Raw genomic sequence first — 19,912 nt, 5'->3', positions numbered from 1 at the left:
ATAAGCTACGGACAACAAACACAATTTGAATGCACAGAGATACCGTGACGAGATCCTGAGGCCCATTGTTGTGTCATTCATCCACCGCCATCACCGCATGTTTCAGCATGATAATGCACGGCCTCATGTTGCAAGGATGTCATGGTTCCACCTGTCACCAGAGGGCGACAGACCATCTTAGAGACATTAATGACATTCAGGTGTGTCCTATTAGTCATTATGATTTCCCTGTTTTAAAGAGGTGCGTTTCTGTTGTCCTTTGCAGAAGCTTGAAGTGTTTGCCCTGTACGTTTGTCTCCTAAGTGAGTTTTCGAGACTTAGTGTTTGTTGTTTTTCCCGTGTTACTGTGATCCTGCGGCTACCGTTTCTCAGTAAAGTATTATGTTTGTCCTTAACCACTGATTCCCCGTCTGGTCTTTTCTCTGCACCTGGGTCAAACCTCACCACGTCACAAAGGACCTGTACACAATTCCCGGAAGCTGAAAATGTCTCAATACTCACATGGCCTGCATACTCACCAGACATGTCACCCATTGAGCATGTTTGGGATGCTCTGGATCGACGTGTACGACAGTGCGTTCCAGTTCCCGACAATATCCAGCAACTTCGCAAGCCAATGAAGAGAAGTGGATCGACATTCCACAGGCCACAATCAACAGCCTTATCAACTCTATGCGAATGAAATGTGTTGTGCTGCATGAGGAAAATTGTGGTAACTCCAGATACTGACAAATTTTCTGATCCATGTCCCTACCTTTTTTTTAAGGTATTTTTGACCAACAGATGCATATCTGTATTCCCAGTCATGTGAAATCTATAGATAACTTTTTTATTTACTGATTTCCTTATATGAACTGTAACTCAGTAAAATCTTTCAAATTGTTGCATGTTGCCTTTATATTTTTGTTCAGTATGCAATAATTTATGCCTGGTCTCTTCAAAGATAGTAATTTATTATAAAGAAATGTGGAGTTTCACTTAAATTAAACTTAAATAAATGTAAAACATAAATTAAAGATTATGTGGAGTGAAGGGAGCTTTGCCATTTTGCGCATGTGCCTACATAATTGAGAGGATGCGTCACTTAAGAATGATGAACCATAATTAAGATAAACACAGCCATGGCCATGGAAGAAACATTTGTGCTCTGTAAGTTCTTTACATTGAAGGACTTCAAACAGAAGTTAAGGGTGCTGACTATTAACTATTTAAGTCTGTTACCACTTTTTTTTCACACCAGGAATAATGGCCCCAATTAATGAAGCATTCATAAACCCGTTATAACCTTTTATGAGGCCCTGGGCAAATTGGCTTCTGATATGGCATATAATTCCTCAGAATATACATAGGTAATTGTCGATACTGTTATGAATGCTTTATAAATGATGACTTTGCTGATAAATTATTTGAGAAGCATCTATGCATAGTGCATAACGCCTTTATGAATGCTCTATAAAGACATTTAATATCAGGATAATATAAGTTACACGTTTGAAAAGAGTAAAAGATTCGGATGGTTGCGTCCAATCGTCGTGCGCAATTCACTTGTCAAAATTCACCAATCACGTCCAATTTATTCGTATCCACCTATTTTTTTTCCCGCCTATCCAATCGGGAAGGGCATCGTCTGACTAGTGTCCAATAAGGAAGCAACAGCATCGCTCCAACATTTCCTTATCCAATGAAGTCAGTGCTTCTCTTAATTTTTCTTTCTGGCTGCGTAGATGTTTTTTTTTTTGCCTGCCAAGTTTCGCTGCGGTTCATCACTATTGTTGTGCTCGGTGGTATTCAGCGTAAGCGCGCCTGGACACACATCACCCGTCAAGTGTTTAGTGAGCGGGTTTTGACAGAGGACGAGGGACTGTAGATTGATCAAACTGTGAAAAGAACAATTCCTCTTTGGTTGCCCGAGATACTGTAAGTACCGGCGTTTTATATGATCTATTGTATACGAGATCAGTCATGTTTTATTCTATTATCCAACGTAGGCTATAGTTTTCCGTCTACATATCTGTTCAAATAGCCACTCTGGTCAATGCAGTAGCCTAGGCTACACGCTTTGTTTATATTTATGCCCTTTAAAAAATTGCATAACCCCCCCCCCCCCCCCCCCGATTTCACATCGCATGCAGTGTTAAGGCAGCTATTCCCATCACGACAGAGATGGCATCCCCTAGCATCACCATGGTGATCATTTGGCCTTTATTCCAAATAAAATAACTGTTAGGCCTATTAGAAACTTTCAGTCAAATCTCTGTGATCATGGGATGGTTTCATTTTATTTGAAAGGAACCTTGCGACACCTCTTCACCACATAACAGTTCTCTGATACCAGAAGAGGTCCTAAATGGCAATTGCATCTGTGGTTTGACTTTCCATAAGGGCATTCTATACATGGCACACGCAGGTGTGAACAAGGGCATACAAGTTTACATTTCCCTCAATAGGCTACAGTGCTGTATACATCTATGAACAGGATGCTTTGGCAGTTATTGGGGGGAAAAACATTCTATTGTCACATACACCAGATAGGTGCAGTGAAATGTGTTGTTTTACAGGTCAGCCGTAGTAGTATGGCGGCACTGGAGCAAATTACGATTAAGTGTCTTGCTCAAGGGCACACCGGCAGATGTTTCACCTTGTAGCGCGGTGATTCAAACCGGCAACCTTTCTGTTAATTGGACCAACACTCTACTGCTAGGCTACAATCCGCCCTATGGCCTAAAAGTGATTGCTGTCCCTTTAGAAAGAAACCTCACCCACATGTTTTGGTCATAACCACATGTTATATCACTAAACATAGTAATAACACATTTGACCTAATGTAGGCTATAGCGTGTATCACTCCGCTGAATGCCTCTTCCCTTTGGCCCAGGAGTTTGTTTTTTATTCAAACACTTTTTGGCTTCATGTTTAGTACATTGAAATGAATCTATTACACTTTCTCCATTTCCCTATAACCAAAAACATGATTGGCTTAGCTTGGGTCAGGTTTAAAGTAGGACATTAGGACATCACATATGGCAAATAGTTTCACACCCCAAGCAAAGCTCCAGTGGACAAAAATCTATGTCCTCTCAGTCTGTCAACCTATTGGCCTTTTGACGGTTAGTGGTTAGTGCCTCGGGTGCCAAACATCCTCAATTGACTTATTGGGTGTTTCAATGTGTGTGTTTATAAACCTGGTTGAGTCTCTGGTTGGTGAGTAGAATAGTTCAACTGCTTTTATGAAATTGCATCTTTTATTCTTTATCGTTTCAGTAGTTAGATTTATCTTTAGTTTTACGTCAATAGAGCTTTGATGAGGTATTCATTTTGAGCATAAATATGATATTTGGATGAATAATACTGGAAACAATGCCATCAAAGATGTTTCTGATTTAAAAAAAATAGTTAATTGATCAAATTCTTTAATTTATTCATCTTTGTTTATTGTAGATTGAAATTGTATTCCATTTTATTTAGGAAAAAAAATGTTTTTGATAGGGAGTAATGCTGAGACCAAGGTCTCTTTTTTACAGATGAGCCATGTATACACAGCAATATACACCTCAATATACACTATACACATCAATATACATATTAATATACACTATACACATCAACATACACATCAATATACATATTAATATACACTATACACATCAACATACACATCAATATACATATTAATATACACATCAATATTCACATCAATGTACGAAAAGCAAAACACATAGAAAACAATTCTTCACTAAAAAGGTCCACAATTAGCCTTTTGATTTGCACTAGAGGCACAAATTCCTAACATTTTTGAGAGCCTTGGAGATTTGAACGATTGATAAAAAATATATATAAATTAGAGACTATAGACTACCTGTTTTAGTTCGAAAACATGTTTTGAAAAGTGCCCAAGCTCTCCATCGATAGGCAACAGAGATGGCCAGCGAAAAGTCCCCTCCACCTACATTCGAGAGGCCTTTTCTGTGATTCTATAAGCCCCTTTAAAGCAGACTAGTGGCTTCAAATGAGTGATTTTAGAGCACAAGGATGCTATGGCTAGTCTGGCTTTGGACAAGTAGGGATTAGGGGAGAGGAGAGTGTAGTCGGAAATAGAGGTTATGGATTTGAGGGGAACTTGTGAAGCCTCTCCATCCGTTATTAATGTGTCTCTCTGACCTTTAACCTCCATAGTGAGCCATTTCTAGTCCTCATCATTATAATGAGAATATCTCTAATATGGGGACCTTCTACTGTGCTGTATAAAACGTTCTCATGGAACAGAAATGGAGGAGAAATTATTATTCACATTGCTGGACATTTGTGCGATTTTTAAAAGCGACAACAATACATTTGTCTTGGATGGTGTTGTTAGTTGATGCCCCAATAATGCAGAACACATAGGTATGTAGGTATTTACAGCTTATGATGTTACAGCTTCGATGTTCCAAAAATATTGCTCACCATATATCTGCTACAGATGGACAAGAGAGACCCATGAGAACATTTGTTTTGATCAGTCATGGAAATAGAAGTGCTGGAAACAAATGGGCTCCCTATTTAAAAAAAGAAGATGGGGAACAAGCTATACTGGAGATTTGGTGCAGGTACAGCAAACTAGCAAAACAATGATATCGCGATATTGTCACTACGATACATCCTCAAAAAGAATATCCCGCTACGTAACGGGGTCGATTTCTTCTCCACACCACCCATAACAGTTGGGTTAACTGATTATAATGCACCACAGCGTTTGACATAATGTATATTTAATAATGTATATTTTCTCTTTATGCCCTGGTATGATGTGCCCTCATGTCAAGTGGATAAAGGCTGTATTGTGTGCCTGAGGAAAACATTACGACTGGTCAAATGGCTGTAGCATTACGTGAGGACATTGACATGGAGCGATAACAGTCTCCCCCCCCCCCCCCATGCTGTTCTTAGATCCATTTTGCTGAAGTCACGGATGTATTTGTAGCTGTCGAGAGTGAGGCAACTTGGGGCTTTTTTTTTAAATTATAGGCAAGGCAGCTCCTTGTAACCTTTCAACAGTCTTGCTGATTTGAGGGTGAGGCCAGGCATGGCACACATGCACACGCACACACGCACACACATGCACACACACACATGCACGCACACACACACGCACACATGCACACACACACACGCACACACATGCACACACACACACGCACACAGCAGCGAGCAGTAAAATGTGATGAAGAAGAGAAGACGTTGTTTTCCTCTCTGTCACACTCGTTGTGACATTTAAATGGCAGGAAATGATTTGAGAGAACAGAACAGTGAATCCGCTGTAATTACCGATAAGAGCTGGGGGGTTTCGAAGGAAAATTCTCTGTCAAACTTGGATCGATTTCTTTTGGGGATTTGGCCTAGGGCTACAACTATGAATTTCAATGTGGTCATATTTCTCAGCATCAGGCCACAGTGTTGTAGGCTTCTTCCTATAATTTCTCATAGTGTTTTGTAGGGATATAAGGCAACCTCCGCTCTTTCATTGTTGCACGCTGTTAATAATATAATAATACTATAATCAATGTGTCTTGTTTTCTCTCCAATTAATTGTAATTGGGGATTTGTGTGTGTGTATGTGTGTGGGTAGGTGGGTGGGTGTGAGTTCGTGTTGGTGACAACAACAGAACTGTTGTAAAGGAATCCATTTAAGCCTCATAGAGATTAGTGTCGCTTGTTAGCATGTTAGCCTGTCTGCCTTGTTCTACAGCCGTAATAATGGACAAATAGATTTGCTTATCTGCAGGGCTGTGCTGTGCAGTTCTACAGCATGGCTCACTACCTCTTTCTATAACGATTCAAATGGGCCTCCATTATACCGTCTCTCCAATTCAATTTAAGGGCTTTATTGCCATGGAAAACGTATGCCTACATTGCCAAAGCAAGTGAAATAGATCATAAACAATAGAAAATGTGCTGTAAACATTTCACTTCCAAAAGTTCCAAAAGAATAAAGACATTTAAAATGTCATATTATGTATATATACAGTGTTGTAACGATGTGCAATTAGTTAAAGTACAAAAGGGAAAATAAATAAATACAATATAGGTTGTATTTACAATGGGGTTTGTTCTTCACTGGTTGCCCTTTTCTTGTGGCAACAGGTCACAAATATTGCTGCTGTGATGGCACACTGTGGTATTTCACCCAATAGATATGGGAGTTTATCAAAATCTGATTTGTTTTTGAATTCTTTGTGGGTCTGTGTAATCTGAGGGAAATATGTGTCTCTATGGTCATACATTGGGCAGGAGGTTAGGAAGTGCAGCTCAGTTTCCACCTCATTTTGTGGGCAGTGTACACATAGCCTGTCTTCTCTTGAGAGCCAGGTCTGCCTTTGGCGGCCTTTCTCAATAGCAAGGCTATGCTCACTGAGTCTGCACATAATTTTGGGTCAGTCACAGTGGTCAGGTTTTCTGCCACTGTGTACTTAGGGCCCAATAGCATTCTAGTTTGCTCTGTTTTTTTTGTTAATTCTTTCCAATGTGTCAAGTCATTTTATTTTTGTTTTCTCATGATTTGGTTGGGTCTAATTGTGTTGCTGTCCTGGGGCTCTGTGGGGTCTATTTGTGTTTGTGAACAGAGGACCAGCTTGCTCTGGGGACTCTTCTCCAGGTTAATTTCTCCATCTATCCTCCCCTCTCTCTCTATTTATCCTTCCCTCTTTCTCTCTACCTTTCTCCATCTTTCCTCCTCTCTCGCTCTCTTTCTCTCTAGCTATTGACCCCTCTGCCTGTGTCTGTCTGTCTTCCCCCCTCTTTCTCTCTCTAGCTAGCTATATATCCCCTCTCTATCCTCCACGCTCTCTTTCTATTGCTCTCTCTTTCATCCCCCCCCCCCTCTCTCTCTACGCTTGTCTCTATCTATCGTTCCCTCTCTGTCCTCTCCTCTCTCTCTCTCGCTATCTGTCCTCCTCTCCTTTTCCTCAGATAAACACCATCACTGCCACTGCAAAGAGAGAATGCCATCACTTCACTTCATTAAAAGTGATAGTGGCCACTTTGTTCTATTGCCGTCTGTGGAATATTTATGATCGTATATATGGCTGTCATGTTAACAGGTTATGAGATGAAGGTGCAGATGTCCATTGGTCTGTGACCTTTTTAGTAGGGTTTTTCCTAAAATGACCAACTGGCTAGTTTAACAAAGTATCATCAGTGCTGTGGACGGTGGTCTAGACAGAGCTTAAGACAGTGTGATTGCGTAACCCTCTCAGGACAGGAGCAGTGTAGACCTCCCAACCTCTTGCCCTTCAGAAGGTTTCTCTCCACTGCAGCAAAGAAAAGAGCGGTGCTTTCGTACCTTCCCAGCCCCTTGGACTCTCAGCCCTGTCATCAATATAACACAGCTTCTCACTTTTATCCCTCCTGAGCTTCTTTCTGTCCAGTGTCCTCTCTCACCTTTCTAGTTGAACTCAAGTCCCTCTTCATATACATGTAGGCCTAGCTATGTGTACTAGCTATGTGTACTAGCTATGTGTACTAGCTATGTGTACTAGCTATGGGTACCAGCTATGTGTACTAGCTATGTGTACTAGCTATGGGTACTAGCTATGGGTACTAGCTACGGGTACTAGCTATGGGTGCTCGATGGGCAAAATGTTTCAAATCAAATGTTATTGGTCACATACACATATTTAGCAGATCTTATTGCTGGTGTAGTGAAATGCTTGTTTTTTTTTCCCATACCATCTAGATTACTGAAAGGCAAAATTATTCAGTTTACATTCTAAACAAACTGCTTCGCTATTTCCGGTCCCCTTGACTTCATTAACTTGCTAAAAGGGAGAGAGCGAGAGAGAGGGCTCTCCTCTATTTGAGGCAATCACATAGGCTAATATTAGTTCTCTGTAGTAACACACAGAGGAATGGTTCAGAGCTACCGACTGACTGACTGAATGACTGACTGAATGACTGACGGCTGAGTTCATCCAGTAACTCTCTGCCAGGCTACACAGCCCGTGGGTCTTTTAAAAAGACGTTGAATTTCAAGCAACCTTGAAAATATTACACCGTAAATGACTGGAAAACACCTCGGTCCACAGGGGGGCGATTTGTTCGTTGTGTGAGTGAATAATAGAAGTGACTGTGTAGGACGTTGGGCCCACTGTTCTCCTCTTGGTTGAGGACTGGAGTACTGCTGACAAGCTCATTTGGGTTTGAGAGGCCTCTCTCCCCGAAGGCTGGTTCTGGTCCCACTCTTCCCTCCCTGTCTGTCTCTCATCTCCTTCATCTCTCTCCAACACTCTAATCAACTGGGGTACAAAGGACACTGGTTCATTACTAGATTCCTAAATGTTGTCTCTGCCTGCTGGAGATGCTTGGCCAGAGCCAAGAAACCACAGGATGCCTTTTATGCTGTTTCAATAGACAGGATCTCGCTGTATCTCTCATTTGACCAGCGCTGTTATTACCAAACCAGCACCCGCCACAGACAACAAATATCATGCCATCAGTACGTCATTACAGTCGTTCGGTAGGGTAAACATAGGCTAGACATTATTCCTTTGTCATTTTTGGCTCGGGCGAACTAATATGTTTCGATATCATGCATGCATAATCTGATCTCCTTCACATAATGAGACGAGCAAAGGAGTGTCCTGCGTCACCTCATCCCTCCTCTCCCCCCCCTGTAACACGGAGCCAGTGCTGTTCACTTCCCGACTGTCCCCCCCCCCCTGTGTTATTATTCTAACACAGGGGTCGTGCCCGCGTCTGTAATATGGTGCTGTGGTCCTTTTAATGATTCATAACCGGTCTCTTTAATAGAGATAGTGAACAGGCCAGAAGACTGTGCGTGCGTGTGTGTGTGTGTGTGTGTGTTTTACTGTGCCAGTGTGAGGTTGTGTGTGTGCAAGCGAGAGAACAGGCCAGGGGACACCGTGCTCATTAAACAGGTCCTCCACACACCTCTCAGATCAACTCGGTGTTGATTCCCGAGCATCTCAGCAGGTGTTCCTCACACTGTCTGTGTATGTGCGTGCATGCCATTGGGTTTGTTTGTGATGGGAGTGTGAATAGGAATAAACAATGCAAGACATGCATGTGAAAATTCCTGCTTTCTGTATACTGTTTATCACGTGTGGCGTGAAGCTGTTAGCAAATGATCCTCAGTGGGGTCCCCCGACAATTCAGTCTCAGCAGTCTGGTCTGGCCTCTCTCTCCTTTTCTCTTTCTCGCTCCCTCTCCCTCTCTCGCTCCCTCCCTCGCTCTCTCCTGTCTCCATTCCTGTCTTTTTCTCCCTCTCCCTCTCTCGCTCCCTCCCTCGCTCTCTCCTGTCTCCATCTATCTTTTTCTCCCTCCCTATTTCTCTCTCTCTATCTACCTCCCTCAATCTGTACTTCTTTCTCTCTCTCTCTCTTTTTCTCTCTCTCTCTTTCTCTCTCTCTTTTTCTCTCTCTCTCTTTCTCTCTTTCTCTCTCTTTTTCTCTCTCTTTCTCTCTTTCTCTCTCTCTTTTTCTCTCTCTCTCTTTCTCTCTCTCTTTCTCTCTTTCTCTCTTTTTCTCTCTCTCTTTCTCTCTCTCTTTTTCTCTCTCTCTCTTTCTCTCTCTTTTTCTCTCTTTCTCTCTCTCTTTCTCTCTCTCTTTTTCTCTCTCTCTCTTTCTCTCTCTTTCTCTCTCTTTCTCTCTCTTTCTCTCTCTTTCTCTCTCTCTTTTTCTCTCTCTCTTTCTCTCTCTCTTTCTCTCTCTTTCTTTCTCTCTTTCTTTCTTTCTTTCTCTTTCTCTCTTTCTCTCTTTCTTTCTTTCTTTCTCTTTCTCTCTTTCTCTCTTTCTCTCTCTTTCTCTCTCTTTCTTTCTCTTTCTTTCTCTCTCTCTTTCTCCCTCCCTCTCAATTCAATTCAATTCAAGGGCTTTATTGGCATGGGAAACATGTGTTAACATTGCCAAAGCAAGTGAGCAAAATTAACAGTAAACATTACACATACAGAAGTTTCAAAACAGTAAAGACATTACAAATGTCATATTATATATATATATATATACAGTGTTTTAACAATGTACAAATGGTTTAAAGGACACAAGATAAAATAAATAAGCATAAATATGGGTTGTATTTACAATGGTGTTTGTTCTTCACTGGTTGCCCTTTTCTCGTGGCAACAGGTCACAAATCTTGCTGCTGTGATGGCACACTGGAATTTCACCCAGTAGATATGGGAGTTTTTCAAAATTGGATTTGTTTTCGAATTCTTTGTGGATCTGTGTAATCTGAGGGAAATATGTCTCTCTAATATGGTCATACATTGGGCAGGAGGTTAGGAAGTGCAGCTCAGTTTCCACCTCATTTTGTGGGCAGTGAGCACATAGCCTGTCTTCTCTTGAGAGCCATGTCTGCCTACGGCGGCCTTTCTCAATAGCAAGGCTATGCTCACTGAGTCTGTACATAGTCAAGGCTTTCCTTAATTTTGGGTCAGTCACAGTGGTCAGGTATTCTGCCGCTGTGTACTCTCTGTGTAGGGCCAAATAGCATTCTAGTTTGCTCTGTTTTTTGTTAATTCTTTCCAATGTGTTAAGTAGTTATCTTTTTGTTTTCTCATGATTTGGTTGGGTCTAATTGTGCTGCTGTCCTGGGGCTCTGTAGTGTGTGTTTGTGTTTGTGAACAGAGCCCCAGGACCAGCTTGCTTAGGGGACTCTTCTCCAGGTTCATCTCTCTGTAGGTGATGGCTTTGTTATGGAAGGTTTGTGAATCGCTTCCTTTTAGGTGGTTGTAGAATTTAACAGCTCTTTTCTGGATTTTGATAATTAGTGGGTATCGGCCTAATTCTGCTCTGCATGCATTATTTGGTGTTCTACGTTGTACACGGAGGATATTTTTGCAGAATTCTGCGTGCAGAGTCTCAATTTGGTGTTTGTCCCATTTTGTGAAGTCTTGGTTGGTGAGCGGACCCCAGACCTCACAACCATAAAGGGCAATGGGCTCTATGACTGATTCAAGTATTTTTAGCCAAATCCTAATTGGTATGTTGAAATTTATGTTTCTTTTGATGGCATAGAATGCCCTTCTTGCCTTGTCTCTCAGATCGTTCACAGCTTTGTGGAAGTTACCTGTGGTGCTGATGTTTAGGCCAAGGTATGTATAGTTTTTTGTGTGCTCTAGGGCAACAGTGTCTAGATGGAATTTGTATTTGTGGTCCTGGTGACTGGACCTTTTTTGGAACACCATTATTTTGGTCTTACTGAGATTTACTGTCAGGGCCCAGGTCTGACAGAATCTGTGCATAAGATCTAGGTGCTGCTGTAGGCCCTCCTTGATTGGTGACAGAAGCACCAGATCATCAGCAAACAACACCTCTCTCTCTCGCTCTTTGTCTCTATTCTCTCTTTCTCCCTCCCTCTCTCTCTCTCTTTGTCTCTATTCTCTCTTTCTCTCTCCCTCTATCTGTATTTCTCTTTCTGTCTCTCTGTCTCCCTCTCTCTCCCTTTCTCTCTCGCTCCATCTTTATTTTGCTCCCTCTCTCTCTTTGTCTCTTTCTCTCTCTCTCCCTCCCTCCCTATTTGTCTCGCTTTCTCTCTTTCTCTCTCTCTCTCTCATCTCTCTGTCTCTTTCTCCCTTCCTCTCTCTCTCTCAGTCCCTCACTCTGTCTTTCTCTTTCTCTCCCTCCCTCTCTATCTGTATTTCTCTTTCTCCCTGTCTCTCTGTCTCTCTCTCTCTCCCTCCCTATTTGTCTCGCTCTCTCTTTGTCTCTCTCTATCTGTATGTCTTTCTCTCTTTCTCTCTCCCTTTCTCTCTCGCTCCCTCGCTCTCTCTGTCTTTCTCTTTCTCTTTCTCTCTCCCTCTCTATCTGTATTTCTCTCTCTCTCTGTCTCCATCTGTCTTTCTCCCTCCCTCTTTCCTTTCTCCCCTGCACTTGTAGCCATTCAGCCTCAATGAATTATATATGATGTTGGGGTGATATTAATAAGGCCTTTGCGTCTGTGGCAGGCAGCTTGTCTGAAACAGGCCCTCCTGTTTCAAACAGACAGCGTATGGTATCGGAGGACATGTTGGTTGATGTATCCCCATGACAGGGAGATGAATGGCTGATAAGACACCACTATCTACACTCTTAGAAAAAAAGAGTTATTCGGCTGTCCCCATAGGGTAACCCTTTTTGGTTCCAGGGAGAACCCTTTTGGGTTCCACGTAGAACGCTCTGTTCATAGGGTCCAACCTGGAACCAAAAGGGTTATTCAAATGGTTCCAGATAGTACCTTTTGTCCTAAGAGTGAACCTCTGAGACTGGTTCTGCTCGAGGTTTCTTCCTTCTAGGGAGTTCTTCCCTGCCACTATGCTAGCTCAGGGCTACATCCATCATGCTCAGTTCGAGAGCGGTGGAGAGATGTAGGTCACCGTGACCGGGACTGTGCCGTGGGACTGGTGCAGTGTCGTCACCGCTGCAGGTCAGGTGCAGTGCGGTGCAGAGCCAGGTCAGGTTGAGTGCTCAGCTGGCGGTTCCGTTTCCTGGGAGGGAATCAGCCAGGAACCCCCTACCTCCACCAAAGAGCCACGGAAGGTGGTTGACTGACACACAATAGCGCTGCCAGAAAAGTTAGGCAACACCCTCTCATTGGCTCTCATGCAACACATGTAATAAATAACAATCGACGTTTGGACAGCGGCGCTGTCTTCATCAGGGTTTCATCAGGGTCCCATCACCAGCCAGTCTCTGATTGGGCTTGCTGCTCAACAAGGTAGAACATTGGTATTTTGTTTGCCACTAGTCTGACCCGTCAGCGTTGTACTGGTGCCGGGCATCACATGGGCAAAGTAGACCCACTGGACTTGGAGATTGTGTGTCTGTCTTTCTGGTTGCTGTGTGTCCATCAAATTCTAATCTGGACCCGGAAGTCAGTTCCACTGCTTTAAAAAAATATATATTCCCCTCTGATCAGGGACTCATTTAGACCTGGGACACCAGCCGTACCTTGGACCCTCCAGGGTACGACGTGAATACACCTGCTTGTAAGGGCTTATATGTGGTGATGAGCAATGTTCCCTCTAAAGTGCGCGCGTGCGTGCACGCAGTAGCCCCGAGACTTCCCTGCAGTGGAAATATCAGCAGCAGGAGATTGAGCTTTTACCCTGTAACATACTGACCACACGACGGCGAGCCTGGCAAAAGGCCTGTACCGGTAGGTACATGTTATGCGCTTGTTTTGAGACCAAAGCGAGAGCTGCATGTAGCCACGTGCACATTTTGTTTATCCTATGCTAGTTAGTGAGTAATTGGATCATATGTAGTCAGCAATAGAGGAGTGATTGCTTTCCTACAAGAGCACAAAATGTGTACAGTGCTAGACATTTTTGCAAAGGCTTATATTTAACTTAAAGGGGCAGTGTTGTATTTTGAGGCAGGCTAGAATAAGATAAGAGGGTAGCATCATTTGTCTGATTCTCTGTGGTAATGGTCAAGTGGTTTCTTGCATCAAACGACACAACATTTATCGTCACCTCCTTGTCTGAAGGACAAGTGGATAAACAGGTTCATGTGAAGCCCTGCATGTTTTTTTCCCCCTCAAGTCTCATGGAATCCAGGCCTATATTCAACACATGTTGGCTGCTACTGTAGTCTGAATGATAGAACAGTTATTTCCATGTTATTTCCATATCTCCATTGCTTTTGATGGTAGGCCACTCTGGTGGGCCTACGTTATGATCAAGTAGCCACAGTAGCCTACTTGGCCACTGTCAAAACTGTAACTTAAAGCGGGTACAGCCTCTGTGTTAAACAGTAAACACACACTGGAATTTGCACAGAATTGTCACAACGCTCAAGTTTGCGCTCAGCAGACCTGAAATATGCTCAGTGTCGGGAAAAAATGAGAGGGAACGTTGGTCATGAGAGTGTTCATCCTGTCCGAAGTGGTTATTTTAGTTCCACTCTATAGACCTGCACTGTCCCTCGTCCCTCTGTCGAGGGGGACGTGAATTGGCCAGCAGAGTTAGCAGAGTATTAGCCTGGCACTATTATCTCATTACCATGCCCCACTTTACCCATCTGTATTAAAACCCTCTTTGACAAACTGAGCTGAGTGAGCCTGGCCACCATGCTTCGGGGCATTACAGACGACCGAGGTTATACCCAGGATTCCCATTGTTCTTTGAGTTCTCGTACAGATGTAGGATCTTAATTTGATCACTCTTTTGTTGCGGAGTATTTTCCTGCAGCAGGAAATGCAAACTTGCCTGAACAAAAAATGTATCAATCCCTACAATAAATGTCAATTCATTATAATTCACATTTCCTGTTGCTGCAGGATTATTTTCCTGCTGTAGTAAACTGGCTCAAATTAAGATCCTACATTTGTGTAGGTCAGTGGCTCTAGTTTAGCTGGCTACTAATGCCGTTTACTTAACATTGCTGTGTTGCTCTTTTTTACAGGGATGAACTGAACTGGCAGAACAGTGCGTAAACTGATTGATGACCCTTGACCCTGATCTACTTCCTGCTTCTCTTCTCCAAGATACTGTGAGTAACTAAGATATCATCTGTGGCTTTGAAGGCTTTTCAGGCCATAAAAATAGAATTCGTAACAGTTATTTTCTCTGGTTCAGACTGTGAGAGTCTGAGAGTAAGATACTGTAGCAGTAAGATGGAACGGTGTTTGCTTAGAGATGCTTAGTTCTAGTTACATAATGTCTGTGGCAAGTGTGTGCATTTCAGAATGGAGTTTTGTAACTCAACACTCGTTGAATAATTGTGGAGGATCTGTTGAAGAGATCGCTTTCCTGTGATGAACTGGAGAAATCCCTGCTTTTTTTGGGTTGATGAGAAGGTGCCGTCACACAGGGGTTACTTTGACAATGGATTATTTAGACAAATCCGTTGTTGTCGTTGCCTCCTTCGACATGGAAGAGTCTAAATACCCTGTTTCTCAGTGTTTACACCTCTTAGTCAACCTTCAGGTGGCTCTGTACCCTCCTATAGGTGAGCCGTTTACCTGTTACAACTGTGGTTCGGTACCAGGCTGAAGGCACCACGAGGGCCCCCCACGTGACCAGGGCTCCTCTACTCACACACAGGGGCCTTGAGGGCTACCAGTGGCCCAGAGCAGCCTCGCATCCCTGTCCCCTTAGTCAGACCAGTGGGACTCAGATGAGAGGGGGAATAGGACACGTGACAGGGTAGCATGCAGCGCTGCTCTGCCCTGTGGGAGAAGGCTAGATTTGCCGAGTCAAACCCTGTCCCCCTGTCCTCGACCTCCCTGCCCCGATTTGGATGGCGCTGAGTCATTGCGCCGCACCCCTAGCCCTCTGGTGGGAAGGAGAAAGGGACGGAGGACAGGAGTTTTCGTGTGTGTGTGTGTGCGCTGTGTGACGTTACTGTGACGTTAGTGGTGGTCAGAGTCATTATTCTCCACTAACACGCTAACCTGACCGGTCACTTCCTCTGGCCAGCTCTGACCTCGTTGCAGTACAACAAAGGGACGTAACTGAAGTTGCGAAGACAAACTGTTTATAAAAGTAGCTTACCGCACATTTCAGTGTCCCGTACAATCATCCTCGAAGAGTGTTGATAGCTTTCTTTTACTGAATGAGGCTAGAAATCTGAGCAAGTCACCAACCATCCATACCAGGTGTCGCTTGACTGCATGTTTTTCCTCCCTTCCTGGTGAGAATTGTGATGAGTGATGTGCTTAACTGCCTATGAAACGTATTTCATCTTCCGTGGGTTCTCATTTTCAGTTGGCTACCGCCAGATAACTCAAGGCCATTGGGTGTAAGAACAGGAATTGCCTCGGGTATTCTTGTGTCAAAGCCACTGATTGGCTGACTAATATCCCTCTCTGTGTAATATAGACCCACACAGTCATTAGTAATGAAGCTCTCTACTGTCTACAATCATTTAGTTTAACGTTCTATCCATGTTGGTTATTGAAAAAACGTCTAGCTTGGAGCTCATCTGAGCGGTTGGCTTCAGACGCCGCCACCCGCTAGTACTTAATGCTGATTGTTAAGGTTCCGACACACTACAGGTTGTCTGGCGAGGACAGTACGGATGCTTCTCAGTTTTATCTTCGTCCCCATCACACATAGTATTAACACACACACTCTCTTTAGTTTATTTACGAATCAACTTGTGATACTCAGAATGTCTTGTGATTTTCTTGGATGCACGCACAATGTTCCTAGAGTAAATAGTCAACTTGGTCGTCAGCCAAAACGTGCACCGCCTTCTTGGAACAACACTCTGAGCTAGAGTGGGCGAAGCCATTGTCCAAATGTCCATTCAAGCACTCTAATTGGCTGAAAGGAAGGGACTTTTTTCCCCCTTTTTTTAACAGTTATACACAAATAAAGCCCTTTTCCAGGTAAACAAACACAGAACAGCGATCAATAAATCCAAGCCCTCTCACATCAGCACAGTCGTGAAGAAGGCACGGCAGTGCCTCTTCTCCCTTAGATCCTTAGGAACTTTTACAGCTGCACCATCGAGAGCATCCCAACTGGTTATATCACCATCTGGTATGGCAACTGCGCCGCCCTCGACCGGAAGGCCCTACAGAGGGTGGTGCGGACAGCCCAGCCCATTGCAAAAGACTCCAGGCACCAGAGACATGGACAGTTCTCCATGCTCCTGTCCGGCTGGCGTTACAGGTGCATCAAGGCTCTAAACATCTTCCATCCCCCGGTCATCACAATGCTAATGGCTAACAACTACTTCTCCCCCTCACACCTAAGCTGCTGCTAAAATGATTATTGATTACATTTATTACTACCGCTACGCTGCTGTTCATAAATTATTGATTGCCATTAGTATCTATCTATTTATCCTGCTACTGGTCACTATTACTCCTGTTTACATGTATATATTACCATTAATATATTACCATCAGTATTTATATATTCCTGCTACCAGTAACTTTTCAGCCCTGTTTACATGTATATATTACCATTAACATATTACCATCAGTATTTACAGTGGGGCAAAAAAGTATTTAGTCAGCCACCAATTGTGCAAGTTCTCCCACTTAAAAAGATGAGAGAGGCCTGTAATTTTCATCACAGGTACACTTCAACTATGACAGACAAAATGAGAAATAAAATCCAGAAAATCACATTGTAGGATTTTTAATGAATTTATTTGCAAATGATGGTGGAAAATAAGTATTTGGTCAACAACAAAAGTTTCTCAATACTTTGTTATATACCCTTTGTTGGCAATGACAGAGGTCAAACGTTTTCTGTAAGTCTTCACAAGGTCTTCCCACACTGTTGCTGGTATTTTGGCCCATTCCTCCATGCAGATCTCCTCTAGAGCAGTGATGTTTTGGGGCTGTTGCTGGGCAACACGGACTTTCAACTCCCTCCAAAAATGTTCTATGGGGTTGAGATCTGGAGACTGGCTGGGCCACTCCAGGACCTTGAAATGCTTCTTACGAAGCCACTCCTTCGTTGCCCGGGCGATGGGTTTGGGATCATTGTCATGCTGAAAGACCCAGCCACGTTTCATCTTCAATGCCCTTGCTGATGGAAGGAGGTTTTCACTCAAAATCTCACGATACATGGCCCATTCAATCTTTCCTTTACACGGATCAGTCGTCCTGGTCCCTTTGCAGAAAAACAGCCCCAAAGCATGATGTTTCCACCCCCATGCTTCACAGTAGGTATGTTGTTCTTTGGATGCAACTCAGCATTCTTTGTCCTCCAAACACGACGAGTTGAGTTTTTACCAAAAAGTTATATTTTGGTTTCATCTGACCATATGACATTCTCCCAATCTTCTTCTGGATCATCCAAATGCTCTCTAGCAAACTTCAGATGGGCCTGGACATGTACTGGCTTAAGCAGGGGGACACGTCTGGCACTGCAGGATTTGAGTCCCTGGCGGCGTAGTGTGTTACTGATGGTTGGCTTTGTTACTTTGGTCCCAGCTCTCTGCAGGTCATTCACTAGGTCCCCCCGTGTGGTTCTGGGATTTTTGCTCACCGTTCTTGTGATCATTTTGACGCCACTGGGTGAGATCTTGCGTGGAGACCCAGATCGAGGGAGATTATCAGTGGTCTTGTATGTCTTCCATTTCCTAATAATTGCTCCCACAGTTTCTTCAAACCAAGCTGCTTACCTATTGCAGATTCAGTCTTCCCAGCCTGGTGCAGGTCTACAATTCTGTTTCTGGTGTCCTTTGACAGCTTTGCCCCGCTGTATATATTCCTGCTACTAGTCACTTTTCAGCCCTGTTTACATGTATATATTACCATTAATATATTACCATCAGTATTTATATATTCCTGCTACCAGTCACTTTTCAGCCCTGTTTACATGTATATCCACCTATCATGCCTACACTCACATTCTTACACACACACACACACACACACACACACACACACACACACACACACACACACACACACACACACACACACAATAGATAAAACAATGAGACAGATATTTCAACAGATGTACAGTACCAGTCAAATGTTTGGACACCTACTCATTCCTGAGTTTTTCTTATTTTTTTTTATTTTTTCTACATTTGTAGAATAATAGTGAAGACATCAACACTATTAAATAACGTAGTAACCAAAAAAGTGTTAAACAAATCAAAATATATTTGAGATGAGGTTATTCAAAGTAGCCACCCTTTGCCTTGATGACAGCTTTGTACACTCTTGGCATTCTCTCAACCAGCTTCATGAGGTAGTCGCCTAGAATGCATTTAAATTGACAGGTGTGCCTTGTTAAAAGTTAATTTGTGGAAATTCTGTCCTTAATGCCTTTGAGCCAATCAGTTGTGTTGTGACAAGGTACCGGTGCTATACAGAAGATAACCTTATTTGGTAAAAGACCAAGTCCATATTATGGAAAGAACAGCTTAAATAAGCAAAGAGAAATGACAGTCCATCAATACTTTAAGACATGAAGGTCAGTCAATCCGGAAAATTTCATGAACTTTGAAAGTTTCAAGGGCAGTTGCAAAAACCATCAAGCGCTATGATGAAACTGGCTCTCATGAGGACCGCCACAGAAAAGGAAGACCCAGAGTTACCTCTGCTGCAGAGGATAAGTTCACAGAGTTCAAGTAACAGACAAATCTCAACATGTTTGAGACTGCGTGAATCAGGCCTTCATGGTCGAATTGCTGCAAAGAAACCACTACAAAAGGACACCAATAAGAAGAAGAGACTAGCTTGGGCCAAGAAACTTGAGCAATGGACATTCGACGTGGTGGTGGAAATCTGTCCTTTGGTCTGATGAGTCCAAATTTGAGATTTTTGGTTCCAACCGCTGTGTCTTTGTGAGACGCAGAGAAGGTGTACGGATGATCTCCGCATGTGTGGTTCCCACCGTGAAGCATGGAGGAGGAGGTGTGATGGAGTGGGGGTGCTTTGCTGGAGACACTGTCTGTGATTAATTTAGAATTCAAGGCACACTTAACCAGCATGGCTACCACAGCATTCTGCAGCGATACGACATCCCATCTGGTTTGCCCATCTGGTTTGCTCTTAGTGGGACTAGCATTTGTTTTTCAACATGACAATGACCCAAAACACACCTCCAGGCTGTGTAAGGGCTTTTTGACCAAGAAAGAGAATGATGGAGTGCTGCATCAGATTACCTGACCTCCACAATCACCCAACCTCAACCAAATTGAGATGTTTTGGGATAAGTTGAGCAGCAGAGTGAAGGAAAAGCAGCCAACAAGTGTTCAGCATATGTAGGAAATCCTTCAAGACTGTTGGAAAAGCATTCCAGTTGAAGCTGGTTGAGAGAATGCCAAGAGTGCAAAGCTGTCATTTTTTATTTTATTTATTTGACCTTTATTTAACTAGGCAAGTCGGTTAAGAACACATTTCTTATTTTCAATGACGGCCTAGGAACAGTGGGTTAACTGCCTGTTCAGGGGCAGAACGACAGATTTGTACCTTGTCAGCTCTGGGATTTAAACTTGCAACCTTTCGGTTACTAGTC

At 43.2% G+C, this 19,912-nt stretch overlaps 1 protein-coding gene across 2 annotated transcripts in view; it reads left to right on the top strand.

Moving 5' to 3' along the window:
• The first annotated feature begins 1,703 nt into the window (after positions 1-1,703).
• LOC109890644 (double-stranded RNA-specific editase 1) overlaps positions 1,704-19,912 on the top strand; it is a 64,518-nt gene continuing 46,309 nt past the window's right edge. For both annotated transcript variants that reach the window (XM_031824473.1, XM_031824472.1), the window contains exons 1-2: positions 1,704-1,917; positions 14,379-14,465. The gene's annotated coding sequence lies outside the window, so the exon portion shown is untranslated. The remainder of the gene's footprint in view (positions 1,918-14,378; positions 14,466-19,912) is intronic.

The sequence above is a fragment of the Oncorhynchus kisutch genome, linkage group LG5 (assembly GCF_002021735.2).
Source record: "Oncorhynchus kisutch isolate 150728-3 linkage group LG5, Okis_V2, whole genome shotgun sequence".
Classification (NCBI taxonomy): Eukaryota; Metazoa; Chordata; class Actinopteri; order Salmoniformes; family Salmonidae; genus Oncorhynchus; species Oncorhynchus kisutch.
Note: the sequence above shows the minus strand (reverse complement) of the source record. Positions and strands in the feature narration are given on the sequence as shown.